The sequence below is a fragment of the Protopterus annectens genome, chromosome 10.part0 (assembly GCF_019279795.1).
Source record: "Protopterus annectens isolate FY-2018-M chromosome 10.part0, PAN1.0, whole genome shotgun sequence".
NCBI classification, from domain to species: domain Eukaryota; kingdom Metazoa; phylum Chordata; order Ceratodontiformes; family Protopteridae; genus Protopterus; species Protopterus annectens.
In genome coordinates this window covers 1,139,639,562-1,139,660,176 of record NC_056744.1, presented here as the reverse complement: position 1 = coordinate 1,139,660,176, position 20,615 = coordinate 1,139,639,562, and the positions used below count along the sequence as shown (strand labels likewise).

The 20,615-nt window shown below is 41.0% G+C and overlaps 1 protein-coding gene across 1 annotated transcript in view; it reads left to right on the top strand.

Moving 5' to 3' along the window:
* GIPC2 (GIPC PDZ domain containing family member 2) overlaps positions 1 to 20,615 on the top strand; it is a 1,066,976-nt gene that overhangs the window by 254,711 nt on the left and 791,650 nt on the right. The window lies entirely within an intron of this gene.

Genomic DNA, 20,615 nt, shown 5'->3' with positions numbered 1-20,615 from the left:
CCATTTTTGCTTGGGCTAAAGGAAAGTCTCTCTGTTGATCAGTGGCAGTGAAAACATTGAGCAGCCTGCCTGCCCCTGTGGGAGTGGTTACTGACTTGAAACTGTAGTTTTATTGGCCATTTTGGGTCAATTCCAAAACTCCTTCATCTTCCTCTCTTAAAACCCTCTTTTGCTTGGTTTTGCGCTTTTGAGCATAGCGCAACAACGGGCAGCGCCGCCTAATTGGGTTTAAACTATTCCTGGCTCCACAAAGTCTGCTCTTCACTTTTTCCCTTAGAACTGCTCTATCTCTCAATTTAAACACCATATTCTCATTCTAAGGCCCTTCACTGGTCCAATTAAGTAATCCTACAAGTTAGCACTATTAAACCATAAGCACTACTTACTCTTATACTCTCTACGATTACCCTGTCCTCTATTGGTCCATCTTAAATTCAGTTTCCCTATTACTCTAGCATGTCCAAAGGTCAATCAATGGTTTCCTCTCCAGTCCAGCTGGTGAATCTGGGAATTTTGAGGCAATGTTACAACTGTCTCATGTACACGGACAACCCTCTCCTCCTCCAAACAGGTTCAAATATATGTGAGAGATGCAACTATTTATCCAAACTGGAGGCTGAGCTCTCTCATCTCAAAACTGGTGTAACCAGTCAGGAGGAGAAGGTAACCTCACACAACACAATTCCAGTATCACATAGTCCCACCACATCAGCGAACCAAACACATAAATACACAAAAACATACTCGGATGCTCTAAATAAAAATCTACCTAAGCAACAGAGACCTCCAAAGCAGACATCCAAGCAAACGCTACCTCAAAACAAAACACACACAACACATAACCCACAAAGTCAGTGTGCCAAGCAGCCACAGCCCTTAAGGCTGAATAACACACCTGATACTCTTGTTATAGGTGACTCTATTGTCAGACACACTGACGTCCCGCTCACCAGGCTGAATAAAGAGAAGGTCACAGTGAGCTGCCTGTCGGGCGCTAGGATCCGCCACATAACGCAAGCACTCAGGTCACTCCAAAGCAAGTACAAATATGACTCAGTCATTGTCCATGCTGGTGTGAATGACCTGAGACGTACCTCCCTGGACTACATGAAAAGAGACATAGAGGAGCTCTCTGATCATGTAGCCCAGGCTGGTATGACCCTGACCTTGAGCAGCATCTTACCCTCACCTAGAATGATGCCACAGTACAAAGACAAAATGATCGATTTTAACAATTGGCTAAAATTTTGGTGTCATTCAAAGGGGATCCAGTGTCTGTCAGCCTGGGATGACATGCTCGACAAGCCACATTGCTTCGCTAGGGATGGCTTGCACCTGTCACCACTGGGCTTTCTGATATTGGCAAAGGCTCTTGCCACCCCCATAGTGCCTTTTTTAGGCAAGGCTCAAAAGTCAAACCCACCCCCCATAGACAGCACAAGGAACAAGAAACTAAGGGTAATGCTGCTAAACGCCAGAAGTCTTAACCTCAAGATGCATGCACTCGAAGCTCTCCTCAGTATGGAGAACATCGATATCTGTGCAGTGACAGAAACCTGGTTCAAGGCTCCAGAGAGCACCCCAGCACTACCAGGCTATACCTCATATCATGCTTTTCGGCCCCAAAACCTGGACCGAACCACAAAAGGAGGGGGAGTTTCCATATTTATCAAGGATATCCACACCTCCAGGTTAGTGGCATTGCATGAAGTATCGGAGACCATCCATGTGCAACTAACAGTGAGCAAGACTGCTTTTCAGTTTATAGCATCATACAGACCACCCTCTCAAAGTCAGGAATCCCATTCGGTTTTCCTGAAAACATTGGAGAACATGAAGATCTCTCCGAACACCATTATATTGGGTGACTTCAACTACCCAAACATTGACTGGAAGCACTACTCAAGCCCCAGCACCTTAGCCCAAAGATTCCTGGAAATTATAAACTCAAATGCTATGGAACAACTAGTCACCACTCCCACAAGAGGGGACAACATACTAGACCTGATCATTACCAACATGGGGACTCTATGCTCCACACCAGAAGTATATCCCTCATTGGTAAGATCAGACCATAAATTAATTTCACTGGATGTCCACATCCCGACCCCACCCCCAGCCCAGAAAACCACAGTGAAAAACTTCTCAAAGCGAACTTCTCACTTCTCAAAACCGAAGTGGAATCCTTCAAGGCCCCAGGGCCAGTGGAAACTACAGCCCAAACTGCAGAATCCTATATAAATGCATTCTATGGACATCTCCAGGAATGCATGGATCATGCTATCCCAAACAAAACCAAGACCCAATCATCCAAAGGCAGGTGTCCAGTCTGGTGGACCCCTGCCATAAATAAACTGTACAACAGAAGGAGGAAGCTACTACATGATAGAGCAAAATCCCTAATAGGGAAGGCATCTCTGATCAGTACTAGCAAAAAATTATGATCCCTCATAAAATCCTCCAAGGCCAGCTTCGAGAGAAAAATTGCACAGGACACCAAAGACAATCATAAGGCTTTTTTCAGTTATGTTAGAAACCTGGGATGCAACTCCCAGACTTGTTCTGAGTTGATTCTAAACGACAAAAAATACACTGAACCCACAGACATCGCCAATAATCCTGGCAGACAGGTTCAGTGCAAACTTCTCCACCCCCCCCCCCAAAAGAGCAAATATCTATCCCGGCAGAGGGCTGCCTCCCAAACATCTCAGATGCTCAGGTGAAGGCTGCCCTCTCCAAAGCAAAAAACACTGCTTCCATGGGACCAGATGGCGACCCAGGTTGCGTCCTACATGAACTACAAGAGGAACTAATCCCTCAAATAAAACAGCTATACAATCTCAGCCTCACTACAGGATATGTGCCCACAGAATGGCGTACAGCAACAGTGGTCCCACTCCACAAAGGTGGAGCATCTACGGACCCTGGAAACTATCGCCCCATAAGCCTGACTAGCTTAGTCTGCAAGGCTATGGAGAGGATCATCATGGAGCTCATAAACAAAGACATTGGGGACCTACAGACACTAGATCCTACCCAGTTCGGCTTTGTCAAGGGCAGATCCTGCCTTTTGAACCTGGTTGATGTCTTTGAAACAGTCACCAAAGCCATAGATGAAGGGAAGGTAGTCCACAGAGCCTATCTGGACCTTGCAAAGGCATTTGACACAATACCCCACTCGGGCATCATAGATAAGCTATCCAGCTTAAATATAAACCCCTATGTCACAAGATGGGTCGCAAACTGGCTCAAAGACAGAACCCACAGAGTGAGAGTTGCTGGAGCCATGTCAGACTCGAAACCGGTCACAAGTGGCGTCCCACAGGGTTCTGTCCTGGGACCACTCTTGTTCGGTATATACTTTTCCGAGGTACAGGCAAACGTGGGAGGACTATGGCTCACCAAGTTCGCAGACGACTGCAAACTGGGCCATAATCAACTCTCCAGCTGACACAAACATCCTTCAAAAGGTCTCACAGAGACAGATAACTGGTGCCAGCGCCATGGTTTAAAGCTAAATGCCAAAAATGTATAGTCATACCCTTTGGCAAAACAATGTGCCCACAAATTACCACATAGGCGGAAACCCATTAAGTACAGAGAAAGTTATTAGGGACCTGGGGACCCAAGTTGATAGCAATCTCTCCTTTGAAAACCACATTGCCAAAGTGGTTAGAAAGACCTTCTACATAGCCCACCTCATCACGAAGGGTTTCACATCTAGATCAAGAGAGGTAATCATGCCCTTTATTCATCCCTCATCAGGCCCATCATAGAATACAATGCCCATTTTGGGATGTACCTTACCCGACACCTGCAGCAATTAGAAAGACCCCAAAAGTATCTCACCAAGAGGATCAAGGGTCTCAAACAGATGCCATATACTGCTCGGTTAAAAACTCCAGCTCTACTCAGTTGCATACCGCCTACTTCGAGGCGATCTATGCCTGACATACAAAGCTATGTCAAATCCAGAATTAATGGACATGCTCCACCTCAGTAAATCTAAATCCCTTAGAGCCACACGCTCGAGGGACTTGAACCTCAGCACAGAAATAAATAGAACTTGCTGGAGGGGCAGGTTCATAACCCAGAGGCTCCCTTCGCTCTGGAATAGAATTCCAGTTCATGTGAGGCAGAGCACCTCACTGAATCTCTTCAAGAAGAATCTCGATGGGTGGATGGGGGATCGTATGTTTGTCCCAGGGATTACTCCCGTGTCACTATTAGAGGCACAGTAAACTAAACCTTAAAAAAGGGCACAGTATACTCAAATCAAGGGGTGGCGTAAGCCATACAGAATCGGGCTAGGCTTATAATTGCCCCAGGGCAGATAGCCTAGTATGAACCTATGAACCTATGAGAGTGCATGTACAAAACTACAGACATAACAATTACAAAAACAATGTTAAAAAAGAATACAATGTACAATTGCTTGTGAAGGTTACAGAGTATAATGACTGTAAAAAAAAATGTTTTTGCATTGATTCTTTACAAGTCAATACTTTGTATATCTCATTAATGTGTCTAATTGATTTAGTACATTTGTTTTGGTTGGCGAAGTTCAATAAATGATGTCTGCAGCCATTTGCTCCAACCAAGGCCATAGCCAAGTGTATGCCATGTTTCCCATTTTATAAAGTAATTTACTTGATTGCATTTGCATTACTTGCTGCAGCCATGTGCTGATGAGACATGTCAGTAACAGTCCTAAGGTCCCAAGCTCACTGTCTGACAGTCTAAGGCATGATGTTGAAGTTTAAACAACAAAGCAGCTTTGATCTCCAGCTGCATGACATTGCTGTCCTCTACTTCATTGCATACGCATACAGAATTCATGGGCTTAGTTTCCTATACAAGAAAAAAAGCCAGCAATAATGGATGGTGAACAGTCCCAAAATTTATTGGAACCAAAACATCAGAAAATCCATACCGGTTTCGGCTTCACATAGCCTTCTTCAGTGGATAACCAACACTCACAAGATTCTCACTACCCAGTGTATATATCTCTGGATAAATGACATCAGAACCAATGAAAACCCATAATTAATTAGTGATTACATTTGGTCATTAAGACCAGGTGGAAACAGAGCTCCAAGCTTAATAATCCATTTCTTTTCTTTATAGTTCAACATCTCATGCCAGTTCCGTTTATCTTTACAAATACCACTAATGTGATCAATAATGACAAACGTATAAGAAGCTGTCGTGTGTTTTAGACTATGTTTAAATAGAGCATTATTAAGCGTTTATTCTTGATATCACTAAGATGTTCACAAATTCTTAGGCGAAACGCCCTAGAAGTCTGCCCCACATAAAAAGCAGAACAGGTACAGGTCACCAAATATATGACCCATTCTGTACTACAATTAGCCCAAAACTTGATGCCAAAAATCAAAGAAGTGTTTTTGCTGGTAAATTCACAGGTTTTAGAAACACGGACACAAAAGGAACAATGGCCACATGGCATACATCCCCAAACTGGTCCACCTATAAGGGATAACTGAACAGGGGCTATAGACTCAGAAAAAGATTTCTTATAATGACCAAGCCTAGAACCTATAGTCCGTCCCCTTTTAAATGAAAAGGAACATCTATCCCTAAGAAAGGGGGCTAATCTTTCCTCGGCCATTAGCACATTCCAATGCCTGTCAATAATGTTCATAAAACCCTTTGAATTTCGTCCATATGTCGTGACCAACCTAATAGGTTGTTTATCCACATCCAACTTTCTATCCTTATAACACAATAAATCTTTACGATTTAAATTCGATGCCCACCTCTTGGCCGAATTAACAATCCCTGGACGGTAACCTCTCTTTACAAATCTATTGGCAAGGTCATCTCGGGTATTTATATATAACTGTTGATTCGAGCAGATCCTCCTGGCCCTTAGAAATTGGGATTTAGGTATATTCTGGATGATATGTTGGGGATGGAAGCTGGAGGCATGTAATAGGGAATTATATTCTGGAAACTTTCTAAAAATTGTGGTCGATAAAGTATTATCCAAATTCCTATTGATTTCCACATCCAGGAAAACAATCCTAGAACTATGGAAAGTCAGTTTGAAATCTATTCCCCATACATTGCCATTAAGATAGTCTAAGAACTCCTTTAGATAGAGTTCATCAGCCTTCCACACCAACCAACAATCATCCAGATACCGACGCCAAATATCCATCTCACACATATAAATATTGTGGTTGGGATCATAAATTATGATCTCTTCAATATATGCCATGAAAAGATCTGCGTAGATGGGTGCAAAAGATGCACCCATTGCTGTCCCCTTGTTTTGCCAATAACATTTATTTTGAAAATAAAAAATATTACTAGTTAACACATATTCAGTTAGGCAAACCAAGAAGGTGTTAAATCCAGGTTTATAAAGCCCAGATTTGGCCAACCAGTAATCCAGAGCTTGAAGACCAGCCCAGTGAGGAATATTAGTGTAAAGAGAGGTGATATCCAGGGTGCAAAGTAGCCAATGTGACTCAAGTTGGGTATTATCAAGTATTTCCAAGAATTGCGTAGTGTCTTGGATTCTAGCTCTAATGAGGGGGAGTAGTGGTTTGAGATAGTAGGTAAGATATTCTGATAAAGGTTCAGTGAAAGACCCATGTCCAGAGACAATGGGTCGACCAGGTGGATGTATAGCCTGCTTATGGATCTTCGGCAACAAATAGAAATATTGTTTCTTAGGAGAGGAAACCATAAGTTGTTCTTTAGTTGTTTGAGTAATGATTCCTTCATCCATAGCTTTAATCAAAAATTGTTCAATTTTCTGTTGAAAATGATGAGATGGATCCAAGGGCATATATCTGTAATATTCAGTATCGCCCAATTGTCGCAAAGCTTCCTGGTCATAATCAACCCTATCCCAAACCACCACAGCCCCTCCTTTGTCCGCTTGTGTGACCACCAAATGCTTCTTATTGGACAGTTCCTCCAGACAATTTACTTCATCCATAGACAAATTATTATATGATATAGGAAAATCCCTTAAATTACAGTGTAAATCCTTCAAAACATTTTTGAGGAAAACACCTACCAAATGTGTCATAGGACGGTTGAAAGTGGATTTCTTAAACCTAAATTCTTGGGATGTATCATTGGCCTGGTCAGCAAAAAACAATCTAAGATTCAGTGAACGACAAAAGTTCGTCACATCTTGAGCAAAAGAGAGTTCAGAAACAAAAAAACCCGGAACAAAGTTCAGGCCTTTATTCAATAACTTAACTTGTGTGTCGGTGAGTTTCTCAGAGGAAATGTTATAAACATTACCATAATTGGTCAATGTGCTATCATCATTTTCAAGAGGGTCTCTAGATCTTGTTTGGGCTTGTTTGTTTCTATGTTTCCGCCCCCCTCGTCTAGATCTAGACCTAAAGGGTTGGGTAAATTAGCTCTTTTAGCAATTGGTGAAACATCCGAATGGTTACCCTCAGATTCATATTCGGTGTTAGAGGAAGTGTCTTCCCCAGAAGTAGGGTTAGAATGAGCCACATTTTTCTTCAAAATGGATTTAGGTCTCTTTCTCTTCGGAGTTGAAAATCTTTTATTACCATTATCATATCCCCCAGGTAGTCTAAAAGATACATTTTTAGGGGTATCAAACGGTTTTCCCCTCTCATAATCACCTACATCCCTAAAAAATTTTTTAAGTTTCCTCTCCTTTAGACCAACTTCCAATTTAGATAACTCCATAGTTAATTTTTTAACTTGTGAAGAAAACAAATCACATGTTTCATACTTATTGGATCCCAAACAAATAGCTTCGAGTTCCTTGACCCCAGTTTGTACCCTACGTTCATAAAAATCCGCCAAGGCATCCACAAATTTGGAAGAAGCAGATTGTTGGATCTGACCCCATGCCTCTGTCAAAATGCCATCAATATTAGAAACCAACGGTTGTATCTTAATTCTAAGACCACGTGGAGTGATCTGTTTCCGTTGGTATGCCTTGAAGAGGCGTAGATGCCATACATTTGTCCGAACCATTTTCATATTTTTATTCATTTGGCTAAAGAACGTTTCACATTCAGTGTTCAGATCCCCCTGATGTGTATCAACTGCCTGTCGGGAGCTGCCAACCCCCAGTCCAAAAACTGATAGGTCATCCAAATCTGAAGATAGCCCCTGAATAAGAGGTGAAAGTGCCATCTTTGACCTAAGGGACCAAATGGTACAAATAATAATAAAGAATCCAACCCAAAAAAAATTTTTTAATAAAGAATCCAACCCAAAAAAATGTTTTAAATTACAGCTGTAAGATGTATGCACGTCAAGACCTGCACACCAATCCGCTGCCACAATGGAAAGCAATAGTTATTTATAGTTTAAAACAAAATCATGATGTAAAAAACACTATGATAACCATCAACTATATATAAATCTCTAAACCCCAAGATGTAGACCAATATATCAGTACACAGATACTAATACAGCCACAGGGACAATAAAAAATCAGTCACCCTGCTGTGTAACTGTGTAATTCGCTAATGGATAAAGGCTATATATAAAAAATATCAAAAATAATGTCCAGATATATTATAAAGGCCCAAGATTGTCATAAAGAAACAAATCTTAATAAGACCATATGTTAAACATAATAAATAGCTGAACATTAGCATTTGAAAAATCCACAAATACTATAAGCAGCCCCACTGGATATCAAGACAAAACAATCCTCATGCTGCGTATTTGTCATAAAGGAAAATCACAGAGCTACACCAAAAGCTAAAATATCGCTTCCACCAAAGCAAAAAGGCAGGTGCACCGATACCAAGCATGCAACATCAATACAGCTGTAATGTACAGAATATTAAGATAATAAAGGAAAAAGCAACAAAATCACCAAAAGTAACTCTTATCAAATGTATTTGTATTTGTACAAAATATTAACTAAAAACGAAAAAATGGTCCGTTAATAACCAAAGATGGCAGCTCAACCCTAAATCTACGTATTATATCAGCTAGAAAAGTGTAGTTATGAAAAAATCCAATCCTACATAACTGCTTGATATAGGTGTATTAACCCACCCTCAAGCTGGAAAACATTTCCTTCTAATATCATGTGGCGTATAGAACATAACCACCCTTCAAAAAAATAATAAAAACCTGAACAAAGGAATCAAAAAACAAAAAGCAAAAAACAAAAAATAGTAACCCACATATAAATTAGCCCTAATAGTTGTAAAAAGAAATTAACTGGCATACACCCATTTAAGCATCTCTAATGTGTCTACCTAACATCGAGTAAATAATTATTATCAGCCCCCAAGCCAGCAAAAACAGCTACTATAAGCACAAATATAGAATAACAAAAAATACAAATATAAAGGTCGCTATATAATATGCGACTACTGAAAATAACATATCTACCCAAATGAAACAGATAGTCCCAAAAAAGAGTCCAAAACTAATAAATGGAACCGTGTGCAGTCCTGGAATCTTCCGACACAAAAAAGTCTCCTGGAATACTGGCTGGTTACCACATAGTCCATCGACTCAGGTTGAACCGCATAGAGATGTCCGGATTAAACGAACGAACACCAGAACACCGGTAGCTGCTACCACAGCTCGCAACCGGAAATGAAGCACAATGCAGCAATACGAGCCCAATTACCCTGCACACCAGAACACCGGTAGCTGCTACCACAGCTCGCAACCGGAAATGAAGCACAATGCAGCAATACGAGCCCAATTACCCTGCACACCAACAGGAGCCAGCGTTATCCAAAAGTGATTCCTGGAGTTAAATAAGAAATCCCCAAGAAAGTGCAAACCAAAAATAATGAATGGGACCGTATTGAGTCCTGAATCCTCCCGACACAGAAAATGCCCAAGAATGCTAACTGTTTAGCACATAGTCCGTCAGTAAACATTAAACAAAAATTAAATGTCCCGAAATGACGAAAAACATCAGAACGCCGGTAGCTGCTCTTGTAGTTAACAACCAATATGTTTAAAGTGCAACACAGTGCAGCAGGCAGTAGCCTATATCCAAACGAAATGTTACTGATGGGAAAATACAATTGAATACAATTGAATCCTGAACGGAATAGGCAATGAGAAAAAGCAGCACTAAATAGTTATCAATGGTTCTGTTACCCGGAGAGCAATCCATAAATCAGCCTAAAAAGGCATCACCATCACCGTAGGTCCACAGCAACTGTTGAAAACATGAAAAAGTACAAAAATGCAGATGCAAGTAGAACCTGATGTCATTTATCCAGAGATATATACACTGGGTAGTGAGAATCTTGTGAGTGTTGGTTATCCACTGAAGAAGGCTATGTGAAGCCGAAACCGGTATGGATTTTCTGATGTTTTGGTTCCAATAAATTTTGGGACTGTTCACCATCCATTATTGCTGGCTTTTTTTTTTTTCTTGTTCTGGATTTTGGAGTTTTTGGCCGGGCAAGGGTTCTACTTGCATCTGCATTTTTGTACTTTTTCATGTTTTCAACAGTTGCTGTGGACCTACGGTGATGGTGATGCCTTTTTAGGCTGATTTATGGATTGCTCTCCGGGTAACAGAACCATTGATAACTATTTAGTGCTGCTTTTTCTCAGGCCACCTCTCCTTTTCATAAGGCCATGCCTGTAAGGAAGGGTAAGGGTAAAATGGGGAAGGGTATGAGAGAAGGATATTCCTCTCCCCCAGGCCACATATGATATTGACCCAAAAGGTTAGTTACATTGGATATGACTTTGCAGAATTAGCTTGAAGTTGATTGTATTTTCAAAGAGAAGGGCAACTGGCCATAATGTCTGCAACCTGTGCACCTCCAAGGATGGGTAAATTGTTAGTTAGTTAGGGTGTCTAGAATAAACCTGTGAGGTTCAGATATTTATTTATTTGCAATTTGTTAACCAGGAGAGTCCATTGGGCTAGAATGAGCCCTTTTTCAATGGCCTAGCACTCTTATGTGGGGTCATTTACTGCACTGTTATAACTTGCTGATACTTGTTAACCTCTGCTATCTCTGAAAAAACAAAAAAAAAATCTTGCTTTTTTCCCACTTTTCTGAGATATAAAAAAGTTCAGTTACAGGCTTGCTGTTCTTGAACTGTTTGTAAGTTTCTGTGAGGCCAGTTTTTGCTTGGGCTAAAGGAAAGTCTCTCTGTTGATCAGTGGCAGTGAAAAACATTGAGCAGCCTGCCTGCCCATGTGGGAGTGGTTACTGACTTGAAACTGTAGTTTTATTGGCCATTCTGGGTCAATTCCAAAACTCCTTCATCTTCCTCTCTTAAAACATGGTTGCCTCGTGGTTTTGGCGTCTTTTCAGGCTTGTTGGCTGTTGGTGAAGCACCCACCAAGAGGAGAAAACGCTGAGAGAAGAAAGGAGCCACTTTTGAGACTTTAAGTATTTTTCCTCTGTTTATTTGCTAAGTTTTTCTGCATAGCCGCCTATTTTGAGCATTTTCTGGCTTGTTAAATTTGATTTCTGCATTAGTAACTGTATTTAGAGCACAACCTAGAGCTGTTTACTGAATTTCCTGTTTGCACTTATTTTTAAAATCTTTTTTTCTCAAAACTTGCATTTTATCTGTCTTTGGCCTAGCACTCTTGTGTGGGGTCATTTACTGCACTGTTATAACTTGTTGATACTTGTTAACCTCTGCTATCTCTGAAAAAAAAAAACAAAAAAACCTTGCTTTTTTCCCACTTTTCTGAGATTTAAAAAAGTTCAGTTACAGGCTTGCTGTTCTTGAACTGTTTGTAAGTTTCTGTGAGGCCATTTTTTGCTTGGGCTAAAGGAAAGTCTCTGTGTTGATCAGTGGCAGTGAAAAACATTGAGCAGCCTGCCTGCCCCTGTGGGAGTGGTTACTGACTTGAAACTGTAGTTTTATTGGCCATTTTGGGTCAATTCCAAAACTCCTTCATCTTCCTCTGTTAAAACCCTCTTTTGCGCGGTTTTGCGCGTTTTTGAGCATAGCGCAACAACGGACAGCGCCGCCTAATTGGGTTTAAACTATTCCTGGCTCCACAAAGTCTGCTCTTCACTTTTTCCCTTAGAACTGCTCTATCTCTCAATTTAAACACCATATTCTCATTCTAAGGCCCTTCACTGGTCCAATTAAGTAATCCTACAAGTTAGCACTATTAAACCATAAGCACTACTTACTCTTATACTCTCTACGATTACCCTGTCCTCTATTGGTCCATCTTAAATTCAGTTTCCCTATTACTCTAGCATGTCCAAAGGTCAATCAATGCTTTCCTCTCCAGTCCAGCTGGTGAATCTGGGAATTTTGAGGCAATGTTACAACTGTCTCATGTACACGGACAACCCTCTCCTCCTCCAAACAGGTTCAAATATATGTGAGAGATGCAACTATTTAGCCAAACTGGAGGCTGAGCTCTCTCATCTCAAAACTGGTGTAACCAGTCAGGAGGAGAAGGTAACCTCACACAACACAATTCCAGTATCACATAGTCCCACCACATCAGCGAACCAAACACATAAATACACAAAAACATACTCGGATGCTCTAAATAAAAATCTACCTAAGCAACAGAGACCTCCAAAGCAGACATCCAAGCAAACGCTACCTCAAAACAAAACACACACAACACATAACCCACAAAGTCAGTGTGCCAAGCAGCCACAGCCCTTAAGGCTGAATAACACACCTGATACTCTTGTTATAGGTGACTCTATTGTCAGACACACTGACGTCCCACTCACCAGGCTGAATAAAGAGAAGGTCACAGTGAGCTGCCTGTCGGGCGCTAGGATCCGCCACATAATGCAAGCACTCAGGTCACTCCAAAGCAAGTACAAATATGACTCAGTCATTGTCCATGCTGGTGTGAATGACCTGAGACGTACCTCCCTGGACTACATGAAAAGAGACATAGAGGAGCTCTCTGATCATGTAGCCCAGGCTGGTATGACCCTGACCTTGAGCAGCATCTTACCCTCACCTAGAATGATGCCACAGTACAAAGACAAAATGATCGATTTTAACAATTGGCTAAAATTTTGGTGTCATTCAAAGGGGATCCAGTGTCTGTCAGCCTGGGATGACATGCTCGACAAGCCACATTGCTTCGCTAGGGATGGCTTGCACCTGTCACCACTGGGCTTTCTGATTTTGGCAAAGGCTCTTGCCACCCCCATAGTGCCTTTTTTAGGCAAGGCTCAAAAGTCAAACCCACCCCCATAGACAGCACAAGGAACAAGAAACTAAGGGTAATGCTGCTAAACGCCAGAAGTCTTAACCTCAAGATGCATGCACTCGAAGCTCTCCTCAGTATGGAGAACATTGATATCTGTGCAGTGACAGAAACCTGGTTCAAGGCTCCAGAGAGCACCCCAGCACTACCAGGCTATACCTCATATCATGCTTTTCGGCCCCAAAACCTGGACCGAACCACAAAAGGAGGGGGAGTTTCCATATTTATCAAGGATATCCACACCTCCAGGTTAGTGGCATTGCATGAAGTATCGGAGACCATCCATGTGCAACTAACAGTGGGCAAGACTGCTTTTCAGTTTATAGCATCACACAGACCACCCTCTCAAAGTCAGGAATCCCATTCGGTTTTCCTGAAAACATTGGAGAACATGAAGATCTCTCCGAACACCATTATATTGGGTGACTTCAACTTCCCAAACATTGACTGGAAGCACTACTCAAGCCCCAGCACCTTAGCCCAAAGATTCCTGGAAATTATAAACTCAAATGCTATGGAACAACTAGTCACCACTCCCACAAGAGGGGACAATATACTAGACCTGATCATTACCAACATGGGGACTCTATGCTCCACACCAGAAGTATATCCCTCATTGGTAAGATCAGACCATAAATTAATTTCACTGGATGTCCACATCCCGACTCCACATCCTAGAAAACCACAGTGAAAAACTTCTCAAAAGCGAACTTCTCACTTCTCAAAACCGAAGTGGAATCCTTCAAGGCCCCAGGGCCAGTGGAAACTACAGCCCAAACTGCAGAATCCTATATAAATGCATTCTATGGACATCTCCAGGAATGCATGGATCATGCTATCCCAAACAAAACCAAGACCCAATCATCCAAAGGCAGGTGTCCAGTCTGGTGGACCCCTGCCATAAATAAACTGTACAACAGAAGGAGGAAGCTACTACATGATAGAGCAAAATCCCTAATAGGGAAGGCATCTCTGATCAGTACTAGCAAAAATTATGATCCCTCATAAAATCCTCCAAGGCCAGCTTCGAGAGAAAAATTGCACAGGACACCAAAGACAATCATAAGGCTTTTTCAGTTATGTTAGAAACCTGGGATGCAACTCCCAGACTTGTTCTGAGTTGATTCTAAACGACAAAAAAATACACTGAACCCACAGACATCGCCAATAATCCTGGCAGACAGGTTCAGTGCAAACTTCTCCACCCCAAAAGAGCAAATATCTATCCCGGCAGGGGGCTGCCTCCCAAACATCTCAGATGCTCAGGTGAAGGGTGCCCCCTCCAAAACAAAAACACTGCTTCCATGGGACCAGATGGCGTCCCAGGTTGCGTCCTACATGAACTACAAGAGGAACTAATCCCTCAAATAAAACAGCTATACAATCTCAGCCTCACTACAGGATATGTGCCCACAGAATGGCGTACAGCAACAGTGGTCCCACTCCACAAAGGTGGAGCATCTACGGACCCTGGAAACTATCGCCCCATAAGCCTGACTAGCTTAGTCTGCAAGGCTATGGAGAGGATCATCATGGAGCTCATAAACAAAGACATTGGGGACCTACAGACACTAGATCCTAGCCAGTTCGGCTTTGTCAAGGGCAGATCCTGCCTTTTGAACCTGGTTGACGTCTTTGAAACAGTCACCAAAGCCATAGATGAAGGGAAGGTAGTCCACAGAGCCTATCTGGACCTTGCAAAGGCATTTGACACAATACCCCACTCGGGCATCATAGATAAGCTATCCAGCTTAAATATAAACCCCTATGTCACAAGATGGGTCGCAAACTGGCTCAAAGACAGAACCCACAGAGTGAGAGTTGCTGGAGCCATGTCAGACTCGAAACCGGTCACAAGTGGCGTCCCACAGGGTTCTGTCCTGGACCACTCTTGTTCGGTATATACTTTTCTGAGGTACAGGCAAACGTGGGAGGACTATGGCTCACCAAGTTCGCAGACGACTGCAAACTGGGCCATAATCAACTCTCCAGCTGACACAAACATCCTTCAAAAGGTCTCACAGAGACAGATAACTGGTGCCAGCGCCATGGTTTAAAGCTAAATGCCAAAAATGTATAGTCATACCCTTTGGCAAAACAATGTGCCCACAAATTACCACATAGGCGGAAACCCATTAAGTACAGAGAAAGTTATTAGGGACCTGGGGACCCAAGTTGATAGCAATCTCTCCTTTGAAAACCACATTGCCAAAGTGGTTAGAAAGACCTTCTACATAGCCCACCTCATCACGAAGGGTTTCACATCTAGATCAAGAGAGGTAATCGTGCCCCTTTATTCATCCCTCATCAGGCCCATCATAGAATACAATGCCCATTTTGGGATGTACCTTACCCGACACCTGCAGCAATTAGAAAGACCCCAAAAGTATCTCACCAAGAGGATCAAGGGTCTCAAACAGATGCCATATACTGCTCGGTTAAAAAAACTCCAGCTCTACTCAGTTGCATACCGCCTACTTCGAGGCGATCTATGCCTGACATACAAAGCTATGTCAAATCCAGAATTAATGGACATGCTCCACCTCAGTAAATCTAAATTCCTTAGAGCCACACGCTCGAGGGACTTGAACCTCAGCACAGAAATAAATAGAACTTGCTGGAGGGACAGGTTCATTACCCAGAGGCTCCCTTCGCTCTGGAATAGAATTTCAGTTCATGTGAGGCAGAGCACCTCACTGAATCTCTTCAAGAAGAATCTCGATGGGTGGATGGGGGATCGTATGTTTGTCCCAGGGATTACTCCCGTGTCACTATTAGACAGAGGCACAGTAAACTAAACCTTAAAAAAGGGCACAGTATACTCAAATCAAGGGGTGGCGTAAGCCATACAGAATCGGGCTAGGCTTATAATTGCCCCAGGGCAGATAGCCTAGTATGAACCTATGAACCTATGAGAGTGCATGTACAAAACTACAGACATAACAATTACAAAAACAATGTTAAAAAAGAATACAATGTACAATTGCTTGTGAAGGTTAATGTTAAAGTATAATGACTGTAAAAAAAAATGTTTTTGCATTGATTCTTTCCAAGTCAATACTTTGTATATCTCATTAATGTGTCTAATTGATTTAGTACATTTGGTTTGGTTGGCGAAGTTCAATAAATGATGTCTGCAGCCATTTGCTCCAACCAAGGCCATAGCCAAGTGTATGCCATGTTTCCCATTTTATAAAGTAATTTACTTGATTGCATTTGCATTACTTGCTGCAGCCATGTGCTGATGAGACATGTCAGTAACAGTCCTAAGGTCCCAAGCTCACTGTCTGACAGTCTAAGGCATGATGTTGAAGTTTAAACAACAAAGCAGCTTTGATCTCCAGCTGCATGACATTGCTGTCCTCTACTTCATTGCATACGCATACAGAATTCATGGGCTTAGTTTCCTATCTCAATGTTTATATCTTATGGCAATAATAATTTCATGACCCTTTTACCTTTACGTTACACAGCTATTACCATCCATCCCCTAACTTTTCTTTCTCCTTTTTGCTCCTTCCCTGTCCGTAACCCGCACTTTACTAATAAACACGTAAGTTTCTATATCCTACATTCACTTTCCTGTAATTTCTCTCCTCTCTCAACCCTGTACTATAAGATATGTATACTAAGTACATTATAATAAACAAAAATTAACTGTCAAGCAGAATCATACGGATCTGAATCACATAATTGTTAATGACCACTTGTCTCACGTATATAGTCTCCTTAGCAATATCGAATGTCTGTAATTAATGTGAAAGTATGCTTAATGTAATATATGTAATTATTCTATATTCTTTCGTGCATATGAATGTTCATTTTTGCTTTGTAATAAGCTAATGTAATATGCTAACTGTCTCTGGAGCTTTTGTGCCTGGGCCTTCACTGAAAATGGGCACCCAGATGGACGTTCCTGGTAGACAAATGTTGAGTAAATAATAAAAATAAAATTCCAATTACCCCTCTGACTGGTCAGAAAATATGAAGAAGTACAGATGTATATCAGTGGTGGCCAACCTGTTATGTGGTAGTTTGAGGGCCGCAAACTATGATAAAATACCCTGACAATCCCCATCAAAAACAGAAACAACAAGACACTTCAATTTAATATGGCAATGCATTTGCTGTTGTTTATAGTCATATAAAGCCAGCAGCTAGTATAATTTCTAGATATGACCAGGAAAAAAAAACACAAATGGTAATGACAAATTGAGATTACAATACTTGGACAAAATTACAGAAAAAAAGTAGAAATTTCTTGAAATTTAGACTTATGTAATACGTATGCAGTAAGTAAAAGAAGTACCTATATGCAGGAGGCAAAGTCTAATATTGTTTTCATAAGATAAGGAGGTTGGGGCTAGTTGCTATACTGAACCAAAAATAAATATTATCGAAGTAGCTTGGTGTTGTGAATAAAAACCACGAGGGAAAGGTCACTGCTCTGAAGCTGGTCTGAGAGGGTGAGCAAAAATAATGATGTCAGCAAGAAAATTATGCAGTGGAGGGAAATAATAAGGGTGGAGTGAGTCGCAGGGAAGTTGTTCTTGGGGAAAAAAATTAGGCAGTACCAGAATTCTCGAAGCAGTGACAGTTTTTTTCTATAAGGTATTGTTTAAGCTTTTTTCTGAACTCTGGAAATTCAGTTAGAACTTTTATGGTGGGGGAATGGTCCTCCACCATAACTCTCAACCTCGTAGTACAAGAAATCTGAACAAAGTCATAAATAATGGGAGTTCAAAGGCTCAAAAATAGGACAGTATTTAAATATTGCTCTTATGAACTTAGAAAGTTAATAGAATAACAGGCTGTGCATTAGTATGAATTTTGTGAAGTCTGCAACTCAAATGTCTACCATTAATTTTTGACTTCATTCCTTAATGATATGCCAGAAAACCAAATATTTTATGAGGAACAGACCAAATACATGAGGCAAAAAATCTGGACATTCTGCAAAAATCTGGACATTTGAGAGGTATGTTTTCCACAGTTTTGGCCCATCTGCTGTGTTTGCTGCATTTTTTGTTAGTGCACAGGGTGTAAATAGCAGGTGCATGTTGGGGTTGTCACCTCTGGTTATAGACCACTTCTCTTGTGATAAATCTGATGGCTAGGGCAAATAAAGCATTTTGGTTGAGTAGCTTAAATAATAGGAAGACAGCAATTAGATTTCACTCTCTATTGGATCTTTACCAGTTCAACTACTTAACAGTGGTGTTCATTTCTAGGTGCAGGTAATATAAAGTGGCTGATTTTGTTTTAGGTTGTCTGAAGTGATGATGAGTCTTTTTTTGGTCTACTTGCACCATGAGAATCTCCTCCAAACCAAACTCAAGCAATGTAATATACAGCTCTGTCTCAAGTAAAACTACATGGAACCTTATGCCATTCATAAGAATCCCCTTTCAAAACTTTCTTTCCTGTTGAAAAAAACTCATGCTAGCACAGACGTTCAGCCTAACCGTGATCCCATTAACCTAACCAAATACTCTAACACTCTCTAATCGAAACACTCAACACCCACAAACTTCTTATCCCACTGGCAGTCAAACAGTAGCTTGCATAAGCTTCAACAGTATTAACAACAAATGTGCAAGCTTAGGGGCTTGTCTGCACATAGAGAAACTACAAGTACTAAGTATAACAGAATTGTGGCTAAAAGATAACTACTGTCCTACCCAATGCATTAATTTGCTATATACCCTTTAATGCAATAGGCTCGGTGTATGACAAGGATGTGTATTGGTTCTTTTATTTTTATTTTATTTTATTTGGTAACTGTGACTGACAGCAATCTAGAACTATACTGATAACTGGATCCAAATCAACATAGCACTTGGAGGTTGCACCAACATTCAGTTGTGTGTATCCTAAATACTCCCTCTTCAATTTCCATCCGTCATCAACTGTTCCTCTAGATTTTGTCCTGCAGGTGTCCCATGCAATACAATCACCCTGGGTCTCTTCAACATTAATGCCCCTATTGCAGCTTTACAGCTGCTAAATAAACAAATACACTAAAATTTAGATTAGATTAGATTAACAGCCCACCAGATGAACCCTGTAACAGGGAAAAGTTCCACTCTCTACCTTATTATCAGCAATGTAAAACATAGATGTTGTAATATTACAGTCCTCTTCAACAACTTAACTGACTATTGTCCAGTACTGTAAAAGTGCTCCTTCAAAACAAAAATCCATCCCATATTATCATATACAGACCCATCACAGAGTCCAAAAGTGCCATACTGAGCACTCAATTAACCACCATTGTCTAGTCTTCATTATTTGTCCCGCCTCCATTATTCACCCAAATAGACAATAATCTGGCCTTGAACTACTTCATGGAGAAACTAATCCGTATATAGGATTTAGTCCTTTCCTTTGTAAAAAGAAAGCAGCAGAAGAAGAAATTAGGTTTGCAAAAAATGCTCTTGGCTGAGTTCAAACTTAAAAAAATGCTGGAAAGGAGACAAACAGTAGCAGGCTTGGAAACAGCAGGAAACTAATACACTGCTGCACAATGCATAACATAAATTAAGAAAAAAATGGTAGAATAGCAGCTAATGCTGCAAAAGTCTCTCTTTTTCTCAGAAAAAGGGCAAAAGGTTCTAGCAAGTAGTCCAACACATTTCTGGAAAAAACTCCAAGCTACTTGCAGGAAAATTACTGCTCCCCTCAATGTCCTCTACATTAAATTTTACAGCAGAAAATCAGAACATCACCATGGTTACTGCCAATTTCTAGCTGAAACAGTTCAGGATGTAGACAATAAATTTCCATCTGACCTAACTCCCCAACCTTTCACAAATGCATCCCACTCTTCCCAAACCCACTCCTCTCAACTCTGCACACTGCCTGCCCTTACCCCTACCTTTCACTTTAGGCAAACTATCAAACAAAAAAAAAAGAAAACAAGAAAGTCCTCCTTAATTTAAACACTTAAAAAGCAGTGCATGTTTCTTCAAACTGCACCTAGAGTTCTCAGAATGGAAGCCACTCACATCACTGACTGCCTTACACACATTTACAACATTTCCCAATCTACAGAACAGTTTTCTATATTCTTCAAGCATGCATATAGATGGCAAGTATGTATAACAGCATGTATATGAAATGATGGGTGCAGGAACAGAAGTATGATTATGGAAAAAAGGCAAATCCAGAAAATGCACTATATGATGTCCATACCTCTCAAATGCACCACATTTTGAATCTGAAGTGTCCATAGTCCATATTCCTCCACATTGAAAGGGTCTCTCACACATCCTTCAAAATAACTTTTCATAAATATGAAGTAACACATCGTAACTGTCCTGGGAGCTTCCTAGTTAAAGTTGTTAGTAAGCTGTTACTGAGTGTTCCTAAGTTTACATATTTGCTCCATATTATGAGAGAGTGTTCCACATTCTGCAGATAC